The following is a 16212-nucleotide window of genomic DNA, read 5'->3' as shown; positions in this document are numbered from 1 at the left end:
AAAAAAAACAAAAAACAAACAAAAAACCGAAAAACAGTAACAAAGTAAAAAATAAAATTAGACTAGGATCCTAATAGATACGTTAGGAAGAATATAAAAATAAAAGTATAGATGAATCAACAACCAGAAGGTACATCAATACCACAATAGTAAAAAAGAGGAGGGGAAAAAGAAAAAGGGGGGGGGGAGGTCTTGGCTGTGGGAGGCAGGGCCTAAGCAGGGGCGAGGTTTGGGTGGTGGGTGGGGCCAATGCTCAGGACCCACAGGGCTGGAAAAGGCCCTGGGGGCTGTGGGGGGTGGGCCTCAGGCTCAAGGAACAGAAGGGTCCCAGGCGTGCCCCCACCTCTGGTCCCAGAGGGCAGGGGCCTCACCTGGGAGCCCAGCAGGCTCCCTGGGCTTGAGTGGGTAGGGCAATCGCCCTCTGCTCCTCTCTTGCTCCTCCCAGAGGGCCCCTCCCGCCTGCCTCTCCTGATCTCCCAGGCCTCCCTCATATGCCCTCAAGGACCCATGTGGCCTGGAGTGGGCTTTGGAGAGCAGGGGACCGGCCTGGGAGCGCAGCAGGCTCCCTGTGCCTGAGTGGGCAGGGCAATCGCCCTCCACTCCTCTCCTGCTCTCTCCGGGGGCCCCTTCTGCCTGCCTCTCTTGATCTCTCCAGCCTCAGGGGTGCTGATCCTCTCTGGCCTCCACTTCTCCTACCCCTCAGTCCCCCTACATCCTACTGGTTCACTTTGGGGTTCCTTCCGTCTCCTTGGGCATCAGAGTCCCCCACCAGCAGCTGGCAGGCACCCTAGTTGTAGGGAGATGCTAACTCCACGTCTTCCCACACCGCCATCTTGACTCCACCTCAAGATGATAGCTTTTTAAAAGACAAAAAGTGGTCTTTTTATTCCAAAGACAGAGTTGAGGAAGTAGAGTGGGAGAGGCTAAAAGTAGGAAAACTAGCTTCTAAGAAGTGATTATGGTCAATCTATGGATCAGCAGTCAGGAATTCAGCTAAAGGCTCTATTTTCCAAACTTCCCATGCTAAAAAAGCCACTTATAGTACTGGTTAGGACAATAGATTATGGGCCCTGATCTAGAATCACTTTAGGAAGGGCTGTGGGATTCCATAAAAACTACAAAATATAGTTTCATGATTCCTTATTTAACATCCTTGGGGGTCAGAAATGCTTCGTAATTCAGAATTGGCCAGATTTTGAAAAGGTAACATACCATATAGCACATAACACCCCAAGCAGGCAATATCCCATAATCAACCATATTAATATTTCTCCAGCAAAACATAAAAAATTCACACTGAAATAAATAAAACTAAAAATAGCTACATGTTGGCCAGTTCAAATCTGTTTCGTTGAGGAAAATCTTTCCATTTTCAGAAGGGCACAGATGTAGCATTGTCAGAACAGGTGTGCGATATCTAATAAAATAACTGTTGTTTTTTTTTTTTTTTTTGGCCATGCTATGCAGCGTGTGGGATCTTAGTTCCCCAACCAGGGATGGGACCTATGCCCCCTGCATTGGGAGTGCAGAGTCTTAACCACTGGGCTGCCAGGTAAGTCCCTAAAATAACTGTTCTTTAAAAGAAAAATGAAAGACTTAAAAATTGTGATTTTCTCTGTCCCTGCAAGGAGGTCACTATAATTACCCTTCTTTTTTTCTTCAGACATGTAATACTACTTTTTGCTATAGAATCATTGTTGTGAAATGCATCTAATCATCAAGATCATCCTTATCATTCTTATTAGAGAAAGAGGTTAAAAGTCCCTCAATACATGTAACTGGCAAATGTTCCTTAAAAGGTGCCTGTTTGCATACTGCTAAGTCAGTCTGTGAGCCAAAACCTAGACAGAAGCACACTATTTGCTAAAACAAATATTCTCCCTGAGCAAGTTTGAAAATGTCCTATTTTTCTCTTTCTTTTCTCCCCTTTTTTGTGACAAAAATCTTTACTGAAAAGACAACATATTGCCTCCCTAGCCCCTGCTTTCTTCGCCACTATATCTGAATGCTAATGAATATACAGAATCAATGTACAGAAAGAAGTGCTTTTTTGGGTACTGGCAGAAATAAGGTGGCAGCTACCTAACCTTCTCATACCATTTGGCTACATCAAGCTAACTATTAATAAGACATTGTGACATATGTAGAATAATAACCACAGAATTGAATAGCCCCATTATTTTTTCTAAGAAGTGACTGGAACATTATATCCCTCAGTGTTCAAGGTGTAACCAGAAAAGAATGTTATTAAAAATAGTCAGAGCTCTATGTAATATCTTTTGGTAGCTATGGTATAGGGAGATCTGTGTGTGCTATTTTTCTTTTGCACTTTTAGGAAGTAGTGTGTGGAGACTTCCCCCAAAAGTTCCATTACTAGAATAATCCACATGACAACTTAAAATACACAGTAAGTAATAAATAACAAGAATTTAAGAAAAACCTACAACAGAAAATTCAGCAAAATAAAGCTGATAGTAAGTTTAAATATTATAATTTAACAAGCCATAATCTGGAAATTATATACTGTGCATTTATTCTTTAGTTATCAAATATACCATTATATTTCCTGTTCTTGTAATAGATACTTGAAGTTCAACATATAGGCTATTTCCATAGAAGTCAGACTTCTAGCCATCTCAAGCGAAGACAGAAGTGACCATGGAAGCAAAAATGTGTCCCAGAGCTACAAAATAGCCATTGGCCTGAGTCTTAAATTCCACTTACCTTGCGACCTCAAACTAAGAGACTCATTAATTCATAACCACAATTCCCCTGGTTTCTAACTCACAGAAGAAGCAGCAATAGAAGCTAGGGCATTAGAGGCAGATACATGGACAGCAGGTACAAGTGAAACTGATGGTGTTGGAAAAATTGAAGTGCATTCAGAATAGACACTGTTATTATGGTCCAATAAAGTCACTGACAGTCCCAGTGAGGATCTTAAAAGATTAACAACAATAACAAAAGTTCCTGAATAGTCTAAACAGGCATAATACCAATAAGATAATTTTCATTTTAAAAAATCCATTAAATCTTTTAAAAATCTGACAAATGAAAACACAACACATGTACAGCAGTTTCATTTGTAACAGCCTCAAATTGGGGAAAAAAAAGACAAAAACCCAAATGTCCATCAACAGGTGAATAAATAAATTACAACATTTCCAAGTAATGGAAAACTACTCAGGAATAGAAAACATGAACTACTGAAACACACAACATAGATGAATCTCCAATATATGCTATTCAGGCCAAATTGGAGGAACAGGGACCAAATTTACCTCCCTGCCTGAAATAACTAAAACACTGGACAAAGTATATGAAACAAAGGTTTTCAGACAATGGACATGTGACTGTGTCCAGGTAGCATAGGACTATGAAAGGAGAAACAAGGTGAGCCCTACAATTGCTCCAATTTACAGAATGGATAGTTTCCAGGCCACAGGGCAAAACAGAAATGTAGCCAGAGCCTAGAAGTCTCCTTGACTTGAGGATAAAGAACTGGGAGTTTGGGGAAGTGAAGGCAACTTAGATTGTAGGGCAGTACAGAAATGAGAACTACACAAAGATCTACAGAGGGTCTCTTCTCAAGTCTTCAGCTGAGTGATGATCAGCAATGATCAGCACATGCATTTCAGGGAAGTACCAAGGACGGAAAAAGAACCAACTAAAAGGAGCAGACAGGACAATTCTAAATGCTCATATGGGGCAGGGATAATTTGTTTCCACCAGCCAGAGTGGAAATGTTCATAACACATGGGCTTTGGATAGCATACTCAAAAGTTATTGTTCAGTTGTGGTGCAAAATTAACCTTAGACCGAAGGCTACTCTGGACTTGCCTAACAAAGCCTTTTAAAAAAGCCTTGAAACAGGAATTCCCTGGCAGTCCAGTGGTTAGGACTCAGCGTTTTCACTGCCGCGGCCCAGGTTCAATCCCTGGTCAGGGAACTAAGATCCCACAGGTTGTGTGGTGTGGCAAAAAAAATAAAAATAAAAGGTAGGGGAAAGACTGAGCACATTAAATAGAGATTCAGGTGATAGAAAATATATCCAAGACCCAACCCAAACCTCTGGAGATGAAAAAGAAAATGCCTGAAGTGAAAACCACACAGCATACCACCCTGAAAGCACCCAATCTTGTCTGAAAACCACACAGAATGGAATAACAGCAGATTAGACATCACAGAAGAAAAGTTCAGTGAAACTGAAGTCATAGCAATAAAAAACTATTTCAGGATGCAACTAGAGATTATCACACCAAATGAAGTAAGTCAGAAAGAGAAAGACAAATACCATATGATATCACTTATATGTGGAATCTAAAATATGGCACAAATGAACCTATGTACAAAACAGAAACAGACTCATAGACATAGAGAACAGACTAGTGGTTGCCAAGTGGGGGAGGGGGAGGGAGAGGGATGGATTGGGAGTTTAGGGTTGGTAGATGCAAACTATTACATTAAGAATGGATAGGGGCTTCTCTGGTGGTGCAGTGGTTGAGAATCTGCCTGCCAATGCAGGGGACACAGGTTCGAGCCCTGGTCTGGGAAGATCCCACATGCCGCGGAGCAACTGGGCCCGTGAGCCACAACTACTGAGCCTGCGCGTCTGAAGCCTGTGCTCCGCAACAGGAGAGGCCACGACAGTGAGAGGCCCACGCACCGCGATGAAGAGTGGCCCCCACTCGCCGCAACTAGAGAAAGCCCTCGCACAGAAACGAAGACCCAACACAGCCAAAAATAAATAAATAAATAAATAAATTTATATATTAAAAAAAGAATGGATAAACAACAAGTTTATGTATAGCATAATGTATACCACAGGGAACTATATTCAATATCCTGCGATAAACTATAATGGAAAAGAATAGGAGAAATAGACAAATCTATAGTTACAGTCAGAAATGTCAACACCCCCTCTCAATAACTGATACAGCAGGAAGACAAAAAAATCAATAAGCATAGAGAAGATTTGAACAACACTACCAAGCAATTTGACCTAACTGATATTTACAGAACATTCTGCCCAACAACAACAGATACACATTCCTTTTAAGTACACACAGAACATTCACCAAGATAGCCATATTCAAGACCACAAAACAAGTCTCAATAAATAGAAAGGGATTTGAATTATGCAAAGAGTATTCTCCAATCACAATGGAATGAAAATAGAAATCAGTAACAGAAAGATACCTGAAAAATTCTCCTAAATGTTTAGAAATCAAATAACACTTCTGAATCACCCACGGTAAAAGAAGAAATCAAAAGAGAATAAAAATACAACATTTCAAAATTTGTGGGATGCACCTAAAGTAGTATGTAAAGGGAATTTTATAGTAGTAAAGGCCTATGTTAAGAAAAACAGAAATGTCTCAAATTATATGTTGTGTTTTTGTTTATATTCAGTTCAAAATATTTTGCAATTTCCCTTGTGATTCTCCTTTGACCCATGGGTTATTTAGAAATGCACTGTTTAATTTCCAAATATTTGTGGATTTCCCAAATGAAGCTTCCACCTTAAAACACTAGGAAAACCAAATGAAATCCAAAGTAACTCACAAAAAAGAAATACTAAAAATATGAGTAGAAATAAGTGAAACTGAAGACAGGAAAACAGTAAGGAAAAGCAAACCAAAAGTTGGTTCTTTGAGGAGATCAATTAGCCAGACTAATCAGGAAAAAAAGAAAGAAGATATGAATTACTGATATCAGGAAGGAATGAGAGAGGTGACATCACTAGACTAATACTTATTAATTTGTATTAATATACAAATATCAAAAGGATAATAAGTATTGTGAATACCTTTATACCAATATATTAATTTTTGAAATACACACGCTACCAAAGCTCACTGCAGAAGAAATAGATAGACCTGAACAGACCTATTAAGGAAACTGAATTTACGATTTAAAAACCTTCACACAAAGAAAAACTCCAGGCTCAGAAAGTACTCACTAATGAATTCTACCGAGCATTTAAAGAAAAAAATCATAATAATTCTATGCCAACTCTTCTGGAAAACTGCAGAAGAGGGAATACTTCCCAACTCACTTTATGAAGGTCAACATTACTGATACCCAAATCAGATAAAGATGTTACAAGAAAACCACAGAATGGTATCACGGATATAGACATAAAAAGTATCTAACATTTTAGTAAATGTTTAGACCAAACAATATACACCTTATGACCAAGTAGGATCTATCTCAGGATAGAAAGTTAGAGAATTCAACATCCTCTTCTTAATAGTTGATAGAATAAGACAGAAAATCAGCAAGGATATAGAAAACTTGAATACCTCAGCCAACTAAACATCTATAGGACACTCCACCCCACACAGCAGAATACACATTCTTTTCAAACAAACATGAAACATTCTCCAGAGACCAGGCTCTAGGCAAATTTTAAAAGGGGACTCAATTTTAAAAGATTGTAATCATACAAACTATTTTCTTCAACTACAATAGAATTAAATTAGAAATCAGCACTGGAGAGAAATTTCAAAAACCCGCAAATACATACTTATAAACATTTTTTCCCAAATAACCCATGGTTCAAAGAGGAACCACAGGGAAATTACAAAATATTTTGAACCGAGTGTAAACAAACACAACGTGTCAAAAATTCTGTAGTAGCTAAAGTACTGCTTGGAGAGAAATTTATAGCTTTAAATACATATATTCGAAAAGAAAGACCTTAACCCAATAACCCAAGATTCCACTTTAAGAAACTAGAAAATAGGGCTTCCCTGGTGGCGCAGTGGTTGGGAGTCTGCCTGCTAATGCGGGGGACACGGGTTCGAGCCCTGGTCTGGGAGGATCCCACGTGCCGTGGAGCGGCTGGGCCCGTGAGCCACAACTACTGAGCCTGCGCGTCTGGAGCTTGTGCTCCGCAACGGGAGAGGCCGCGATAGTGAGAGGCCCGCGCACCGCGATGAAGAGTGGTCCCCGCTTGCCGCAACTAGAGAAAGCCCTCGCACAGAAACGAAGACCCAACATAGCCATAAATAAATAAATAAATTAATTAAAAACAAAAAACAAAAAACAAGGACTTTCTCTTAAAAAAAAAAAAAAAAAAAAAGAAAAGAAACTAGAAAATATAGCAAACTAAACACAAAGTAACCAAGGAAGGAAATAAAGTTTAGAGCAGAAATCAGTGAAACAGAAAACAAATAATGAGAAAAAAATCAATAAAAGCCGAATTCACAGAGACAGAAAGTACGGTGGTAGTTTCTAGGGGCTGGGGGAAGGGGAGAATGGGGAGTTTTTTAATGAGTACAGAGTTCTAATTTTGCAAGATAAAAAGAGTCCTAGAGACGGGTTGTTCAACAATGTGAATGTACTTAACACTACTGAACTCTATGCTTAAAAAATGGTTAAGATACAACAAGGAAAAAATGGTTAAGATACAACAAGGACCTACTGTATAGCACTGGGAACTATATTCAATATCTCATAATAACCTATAATGGAAAAGAATCTGAAAAAGAATAGATACATATATATATATCTGATATATATATATATATATATATATATATATATCTGATAGATATATATATACATATATATATCTATCTGAATCACTTTGCTATACACCTCAACAAACACATTCTGATCAACGACATTTCCATTAAAAAAATAAATAAATAATAAAGTTTAAAAAATGGTTAGGATAGAAAATTTTGTTATGTGTATTTTACCACAATTTAAAAAAATCATGTGAAATGAAAGCAATCAGGGACTTCCCTGGTGGCACAGTGGTTAAGAGTCCGCCTGCCAATGCAGGGGAGATGGGTTCGATCCCCGGTCCGGGAAGATCCCACATGCGCGAAGCAATGAAGCCCATGCCCCACAGCTACTGAGCCTGCGCCCTACAGCCTGCAAGCCACAACTACTGAGCCCATGCACCACAACTACTGAAGCCTGTGCGCTCTAGGGCCTGCGTGCTGTAGCTACTGAGGCCATGTGCTGCAAATACTGAAGCCTGCACACCTAGAGCCTGTGCTCCACAACAACAGAAGCCACTGCAATGAGAAGCCCCGCACACCTCAACGAAGAGTAGTCCCCGCTCGCCGCAACTAGAGAAAGCCCGCGTGCAGCAATGAAGACCCAACACAGCCAAAAATAAAAAGCCAGCAATCAAGCAACCAGCTACAAATGACTACATTTTTATAGGATTCCATTTATATAAAATGATTTAATAAAAGCTAACTGTTGATAAAAATAAAATAAAAAAATAAAATGTCTAGTAAAGGCAAATCATAGAGATACAAAGCAGATTAGTGGTTGTCTGGGGCTGTGAGTGGAAACAGGCATTGACTGTAAAAATGCACGAAGTATCTTTCAGGGATGATGGAAATGTTCTAAAACTGGATTGTGGTGATAGGTGCACAACCCTATAAATTTACTAAAAAACATGAATTACACACTTAAAATGGGTGAATTTTATACTTTATACCCCAATAAAGCTGTTTTTTTTAAAGCATATATTCACAAAAGTAATAGAAGAAAACAAAGTAGGAAAGGCCTTGAAGTAAAGGAGGTTTTTTAAACTGACCTGAAATCCAGAAGCCATGAAGAAAAGATGGGTAAATTTGACTACCCAAAACAAAATAAAAGAGCAAATAACCAAAAAAATCCGACAACTATGCATGGCAAATTATACCATAAGCTAAATCAAAAGACAAACTGGGAGAAATATTTACAATATATACGACAAAAGACTAATCTTCCTATAAAGAGCTCCTAGAAATCAATAACAACAATCCAAAAGGAAAATAGGCAAAGGATTATGAACTGCTAGTTCATGGAAAATGAAATAAAAACAACTTCAAAATCATATGAAAATATGTTCAACCAAACTGAAAATGAGGGAAATACAAAGTAAGACTGTCCTGAGATACTACTTTTCATTTATTAGAATGGCGAAAATCTAAAAGTCTGAAAACACACAATGCTGGTGAGACTACAGGAAAAAGTTACTCTCACTTTTTTGTGGGGGCTGGGGAGAACAATGTAAATATATTACCTATTTAAACTATTCATTAAAAACCAAGAAGAGGGGGACTTCCCTGGTGGCGCAGTAGTTAAGAATCTGCCTGCCAATGCAGGGGACATGGGTTCGAGCCCTGGTCCAGGAAGATCCCACATGCCATGGAGCAACTAAGCCCATGCGTCACAACTACCGAAGCCCGCGTGCCTAGAGCCCGTGCTCTGCAACAAGAGAAGCCACTGCAATGAGAAGCCTGTGCACCGCAACGAAGAGTAGCCCTGGCTCACTGCAACTAGAGAAAGCCTGCGTGCAGCAACGAAGACCCAACACAGCCATTAATCAATCAATCAATCAGTCAATCAATAAGTTAAAAAAAAAAACCCGGAAGAGGGAGTTCATGAACTTATTTTAACTACCTTGTCTTTCTGAGTCACTTGGCACTTGATTAACTTTCTTCTAACTTCCTCATCCCTTGGTTTCTATGTCACCGACCTCAGACCCTGACCTGACCTCTTCTCTGACATCCCATTAAATATAAGTGTTCTAGGAGTCAACCTTTGCCCTTTTCTCTTTCCATTCTGCACGCAATCTTGTCTATTCATGGTTTCAATTACAACATATATGCTGATGACTCCCAAATCTCTTCTCCATACCAGACCAATTATATCCAATTGGTAAGTATATCCAATTACTTACTGAAAATCACCTAGATGTTACACAGACACCTTAAATTCAACACATCCAGAGCTGAACTCAATCCTTTTCCTCAAATCTCTTCCTCCTTCCACATTCTCTTGGTGATTAGTATCACCATCCACCCAAGTCCTCTAAATTTTATCTCCCCAACATTTCTCACATCCATCCCATTGGCTTTATTTCTATGACTATTGCCTTACTTCATGTCTCATCTCCTCTTACCCAGACTACTGAAACAATCTGAGAGTCCTACCTCTAGACTTGTATCCTTCTAATTCATCCACCTATATATAATTACTGTTCGCAAAGTGAAAATAAAATTATTGAGGTGTCTGCTCAAAAACTTCTCTATCTATAGGATAAATTCTGAACCTCTGAGTATACAGGGCCTTCCATGATCTGGCTCTTGCTGTCCTCTCCATTCCTATTTCTTGCTACAAGTGATATTCTAGGCTTAAACCATAATTTAGCTTGTAATGCAGAATATCAGTCCTTAACAATGCTACTACATGTAGCAATAACTGCATAACCAATCAAAACGAAAAGTTACATATTCTTAATAAGTCTAGATGATTAAAATAAAGTTAGGTTCCCTGTCTTAGTAAGACAATCATCAGCTTCTAGCAATTCCAACTTAGAAGAGGCTCATTCTGCGTTTTTAACAGTTTCCTATCCCTGAGGACTCCTGTAGCAAGAGGAATAAGACCACTAGAAGCAGTATGCTTTTGGTGGCAGGGCCTACTTGAGGGCTCAATTAGCTCTAGAGCTTTCTATCATAAAGGTCCATGGGGACCTTGATTGGCCCAGCATTCACAGAGTAAACATGTTCACTATATTGATGATATCACAGTGACTAGACTGGGTGGTTGAACCTCATGACCTAGACACCTTGGTAAAACACATATGTGGCCAGAGTGTGAGAAATAAATCCCACAGAAATTCCTATCCGCATGAAAATTCTTGGAGTTCAGTAGCCCCAGTCATGTTAAGATATCCCTTCCAAGACGAAGAACAAGTTGCTGCATCTGGTTCCTGTTACTACTATGAAACTTAAAGCCTAGTGGACCTCTTTGGATTTTGGAGGCAACATATACCTCATTTGGGTGTGCTACTCCAATCTACTAACCTAGTAAACCAATTTTGATCCAGTTTTGAGGAGGGCTGTGCAACAGGTCCAAGCTCCCATACAAGCTATTCTATCACTTGGGCCATAAGACCCAGAAGATCTCATGGTAACCGAAATATCTGTGACAGATGGAGAGCCTCTGGCAGTCCTCTACGGGTGAACAACAGCTCAGGTCTTTGAATTTGGGGGCAAAGCTATGCTATCCTTTGGAGAACTATTCTCCTCCTCTGTAACAGCTTCTAGCTAGCGGCTGAATTCTAGTAGAGACTAAACCCTAGACCATGGATCACCAAGTTACCATATAACCTGAACTCCTCAGCATGAACTGGATGCTGCCAGATCCACCAAGTCATAAAGTTGGGCATTCACAGCAGTACTCCATCATCCATTGTAAGTAGTATATACAAGATTGGGCTCAAGCAGGTCCGGAAGACACAAGTAAGTTGTATGAGCAAGTGACTCAGATACTCATGGCTCCTACTCATGCTACATTGCTTCTTCTCTCTCAGCTTACACCTCTTGCCCCATGCGGAGTTCCCTATGACCAGCTGACTAAAGAAGACTTTAGGCCTGGTGTTTAGATGATGGTTCTACATGAACCATCTAGCACCAACTGAAAGTAGACAGCTGTGCCATGACATCCCCATTCAGCGTTCACCATAAAGGATTATGATGAAGGGAAATCCTCCCATGGGCAGAACTGCAAGTGATACAATAATTGTTTGCTTTTCCTGGACGGAGAGATGGCCACAGGTGTGGATTTACACTGATTCAAGAGTGACCAGCAATTTGGCTGGATGGCCAGGGACTTGGAAGAGACATCACTGGAAAGTTAGAGATAAGAGGTTTGGGGAAAAGGTATGTGGATGGAGCTTTCCAAGTAGGTACCTAGAATGTGAAGATATTTGTGTCCCACCAAAGAATTACCTCAGCAGAAGAGTATCTTAATCATCAGGTGGATAAAATTACCTGTTTTGTGGATGTCAGCGGCCTCTTTCCCTAGCCATCCATGTCTTACCCAATGGACTCATGATCAAAGTGGCTGTAGCAGCCAAGATGAAGGTTAGCAATGTGGACTTTCACTCACCAAGACCAATTTGGTTCTAGCCAATGATGAGTGCCTAGACTGCCAAGTGCAAAGACCAACAATGCCACCATTCCTGATTCTGGATCACTTCCATCATGGAAGGGGCAGCAATTTCTTCTATCTAGAATAGACTCTGTATATGGATCTATCTTCCTTGTCCTCAGTATTTCTGTCAAAACCACCATCCATGAACTTACAGAATGCCTTATTCCACATCATGGTATTCCATACAACACTGCTTCTGACCAGGTAACTTATAGGTAATTAAAGCACAACAGTGGGCACATCGTCATGAATTTCACTGGTCTTACTGTGTCCTCCATCATCTTAAATGGCTGGCCTGAAAGAACAGTGGAACAGTATGCATTATCAATTTATTGTCTCTCAACACCAAATCCATCCTTCTTTGTGTTACTAGGCTGAGCCTATAAACAAGGGCACCTTTTCCAGTTGGCTCAATGATGTTAGGTTTTATTAATAAAGGCAATGCAGGGCCACTGCAAGGTGATAGAGAGTGGGAGGGGCTTCTCTTCCCATGGAGTGTTTTTATTTCACCCAGTAGCTAGTGGATCTGTGTACTGGAGGTCTGCTAGTACTCACCTCAGAGACCATCACAGACTGGCTCCTGCCCACACACACTCTGGCAAATTTCTCAACCTCCCAGCAGGCCACTTCTATGGACCAGCTCCAGCCCACTGCTCTGGCAAATGTCACTGCATGTCCCTGTGACAGCCACACCCTCTCCAAACAGGTCTACATCTCAGGTTAAGAAGGGGTGAAGGGGGTTGGAGGGAGGTATTTTGCTAGTTCTTTCTTTGTTCACTCCCTTATCCTAGAAGGTAATAACTGTTTTCTGCATACGCTATTTCTGAACACCTTAAGAGTCCTCTTTTACACATTTCAGTGGTTGAGCATCTTTTACCAGTTTACAATTCTTTGTATTTAATTTTTCCCTGTTCAATTACTGGTGTTGTTTCTATCTTCTGAGTGATACAAATGGCCTCTTGAGGACAGCTAGAGTACCAGCTAGACAGCAGCAACACTTTGTTGGGCTGGGATAATGTCTAATGTCCTCCAGTATGTGGTATATGCTCTTAATCAGCAACCAATTTCTTCTGTAAGTAGGATTCACCAGTCCAGAATTAAAGGGTGGGAATGGAAGTGACTCCTCCCACTACTACCCCTAATAATCTGCTAGTGAAATTTCAGCTTCCCAGCCTCATAGTTTTGGGTTCTGCTGGTTTAGAAGTTTTCATTCCTGGGAATTCCCTGGCGGTCCAGTGGTTAGGACTTGGCGCTTTCACTGCCATGGCCCGGATTCAATCCCTGTTCGGGGAACTAAGATCCCACAAGCTGCCCAGCGCAGCCAAAAAAAAGAAGTTTTCACTCCTAAAGGAGATTTCCTTCCACCAGGAGACACAGTGGTTCCATTAAACTGGAAGTTGAGTCTGCCCCCTTGCCACTTTGGGATACTCATGCCAGTGAACCAAAATGCAGGGAACGGGGTGGTTACTTACTGGCAAAGGGGATTGACCCTGACCATCAGAGAAAAACAGAGGTTTGTTACTACATAATGAGGGAAGTGAATATACAGGAATATAAAGAATCCTCTGAGGCCTTTCTTAGTACTTCCATGTCTTACAATAAAAGTTAGTGAAAACTATAACAATCCAGTTCAGGCAGGACTCCTCATGACATTACCCTTTAATAATCAAGGTTTGGGTCACGCCGTAAGGCAAGAAACTATGACCAACTTAGGTTCTTGCTGAGAGCAAAAGGAATGTGGAATGGTTAAGAAGAAAGATGACAGCTACAACCATGTAGCCAATTACAGAAACAAAGGTAAGCTGCATATTAGACAGAAGTATAATCTTGCTTTTATCTTTATTTGAAAAGTGAAATATGATTAAAAGAGGTGTGTACATGCTGAGCTGACAAAGGGTAGACTATAATAGTTTTGAAAACTACAGTAGTTTTGCCAAATTGGCTTAGCTAGAACTAGGCTTCTCCAAACCCCCCTCCATGTATGGTTCTGAATTAGATTTGGCAAAAGAGAAATCTGCCCAAGACCTAGAAGGTGAAAGAGAAGCAGCTGCTATTATGCTGAAGGTCATTGTGGTTAGACATGGTGAGAGACAGACATTAAAGGCCTGGCAGAATCCAGTTTGTCCTCGCATTCCCCTGCTCCACATCCAGAAACGAGCTGGAGAGGCAACAGCCTTCCACAGACTTCATCTACTCTCCTTTGGTGTGATTCCACTCCATCAGCCAGATGTGGAATCTAGCCCCAGATTCCATGGCAAGCTTCCATCTACCCATAACAGTGCTACAGAAGAACTGGTTAGTGACATTCTGATTCTGCATCTCTGTTTTAGACTCCTGACTCATCCAGCTTCTCCTACAGTTGTATAAAATCTTATTCCTATAATAAATCCCTTAATTCTAAAATATTCATAGTGGTTCTGCTTCCCAGACTAAACCCTGACCGATAAGCCATATTTTTCAGACAAAGCATTCTATCCCCATGAGCATTTTCTGTGTTTGGATACTCTACCTCACCTCTTTCCTTGAAGTCAGAAAAGACAACTCTTTTTTTTTTTTTTTTTTTTTTTGGCTACGCTGCGTGGCATGCAGGGTCTTAGTTCCCCGACCAGGGTTCCAACCTGTGCCCCCAGCAGTGGAAGCACAAAGTCTTAAACCACTGGACTGCCAGGGAAGTCTCAAAAGACAACTCTTTTGAAGAGTTATGGTCATAATTTCTGCTTAAGTGGAATTTGTCTTTATTTTTGGAGGCTTGTGCCATCTGGCATGAGAATAAATAATCATGCTTGTCTGTATATCCATGGAGAGAATACTATGGGGAAAAAAAAAAAAAAACTCTAAAAAATATGAAGTATCTAAGAGCCATAACAAGTAAATGCCTAATCCTTACTATGGCACTGTATTCTAGATTTGCTCAAAGTTATACAGGATGAAGAATGATTTTTGGATGCTCAAGAAGAATATATGTGAGGACAGTAAGTGCAGTTTTTAACATAATTTTACTTGTGATTTCCTTGTGTGTATAATGGAGACTGATATTTCTACATTGAAACTTGGCAGTTTATTACTGAATTTTGATACCCTGCCAGTGATAAAGAGTTTCCTGATCCTAAACAAGACCAGATTAGTTTTCAGTAATCAAAAAAAGTAATGGATCTGTCCTCTGCGCTGTATATGCCTCCTATTCGCAGCACACTTACTCATATTAGGTCCAAGTCTAGGAAAAATCTAGGCTTCTATGTGCTTCACCAGAAGGCCAATTCATTAAAAAAAAGTTACAAAAGATATCCGGAATTCAATCAGGTATCACTACAATAGCCATTAAGAGTTAAGTGAGCAGGACTTCCCTGGTGGCTCAGTGGTTAAGAATCCACCTGCCAATGCAGGGGACACGGGTTCGAGCCCTGATCTGGGAAGATCCCACATGCTGCAGAGCAACTGAGCCCATGCGCCACAACTACTGAGTCTGCGCTCTAGAGCCATTGAGCCACAACTACTGAAGCCCGCATACCTAGAGCCCATGCTCTGCAACAAGAGAAGCCACTGCAATGAGAAGCCTGCGCACCACAACAAAGAGCAGCCCCGGCTTGCCACAACTAGAGAAAGCGCGCGTGCAGCAACGAAGACCCAATGCAGCCATAAATTAATTAATTAATTAATTAATTTTTAAAAAGAGTTAAGTGAGGGACTTCCCTCGTGGCCCAGTGGGTAAGACTCCGCACACCCAATTCAGGGGGCCATGGTTCAATGCCTGGCTGGGGAAGTAGATCCCACATGCATGCCACAGCTAAGAGTCCACATGCCACAACAAAGATCCTGTGTGCCAAAATGAAGACCCAGCACAGCCAAAATATAAAATAATAATAAATAAATTAAAAAACAAACAAAAAAAGAGTTAAGGGATCCTAAGAGACTGAAAAACATAAAAAGAGGGACTTCCCTGGCGGTCCAGTGGTTAAGACTCAGCACTTCTACTGCAGGGGGCAGGGGTTCGATCCCTGGTCAGGGAACTAAGATCCCACATGCTGTGAGGCACAGCCAAAATATTAAAAAATAAATAAATAAATAAATAAAAAGAAAGGATCATGCCAAGTCCTAAGGTCTTCAGATTTAGGTAGGAAAACATACAGATAATTAAAATCCAAAGAAATGCAAAATTCAATCAAGTAATGCAAAAGGCCTAAGGAGGAGCTAATAAAGCAAATTCTGTGAAAGTCAGATTAGTCCCATCAGGGCTCAAACATGGATCTAGTCACATGC

General features: G+C 40.5%; 1 protein-coding gene across 10 annotated transcripts in view; it reads right to left on the bottom strand.

Annotated features, from left to right (window-relative positions):
* The window catches only part of SEC11A (SEC11 homolog A, signal peptidase complex subunit), a 70078-nt gene that overhangs the window by 35030 nt on the left and 18836 nt on the right, over nt 1–16212 (bottom strand). The window contains exon 2 of one of the 10 annotated variants that reach the window (XM_059912397.1): nt 12108–12250. The exons of the other annotated variants lie outside the window; for them this stretch is intronic. The gene's annotated coding sequence lies outside the window, so the exon portion shown is untranslated. The remainder of the gene's footprint in view (nt 1–12107; nt 12251–16212) is intronic. 10 annotated transcript variants of the gene reach the window in all.

Source organism: Balaenoptera ricei, chromosome 2 (genome assembly GCF_028023285.1).
Source record: "Balaenoptera ricei isolate mBalRic1 chromosome 2, mBalRic1.hap2, whole genome shotgun sequence".
NCBI lineage: Eukaryota > Metazoa > Chordata > Mammalia > Artiodactyla > Balaenopteridae > Balaenoptera > Balaenoptera ricei.
The sequence above is the reverse complement of the archived record's forward strand: the minus strand, read 5'-3'. Positions and strand labels throughout refer to the sequence as shown.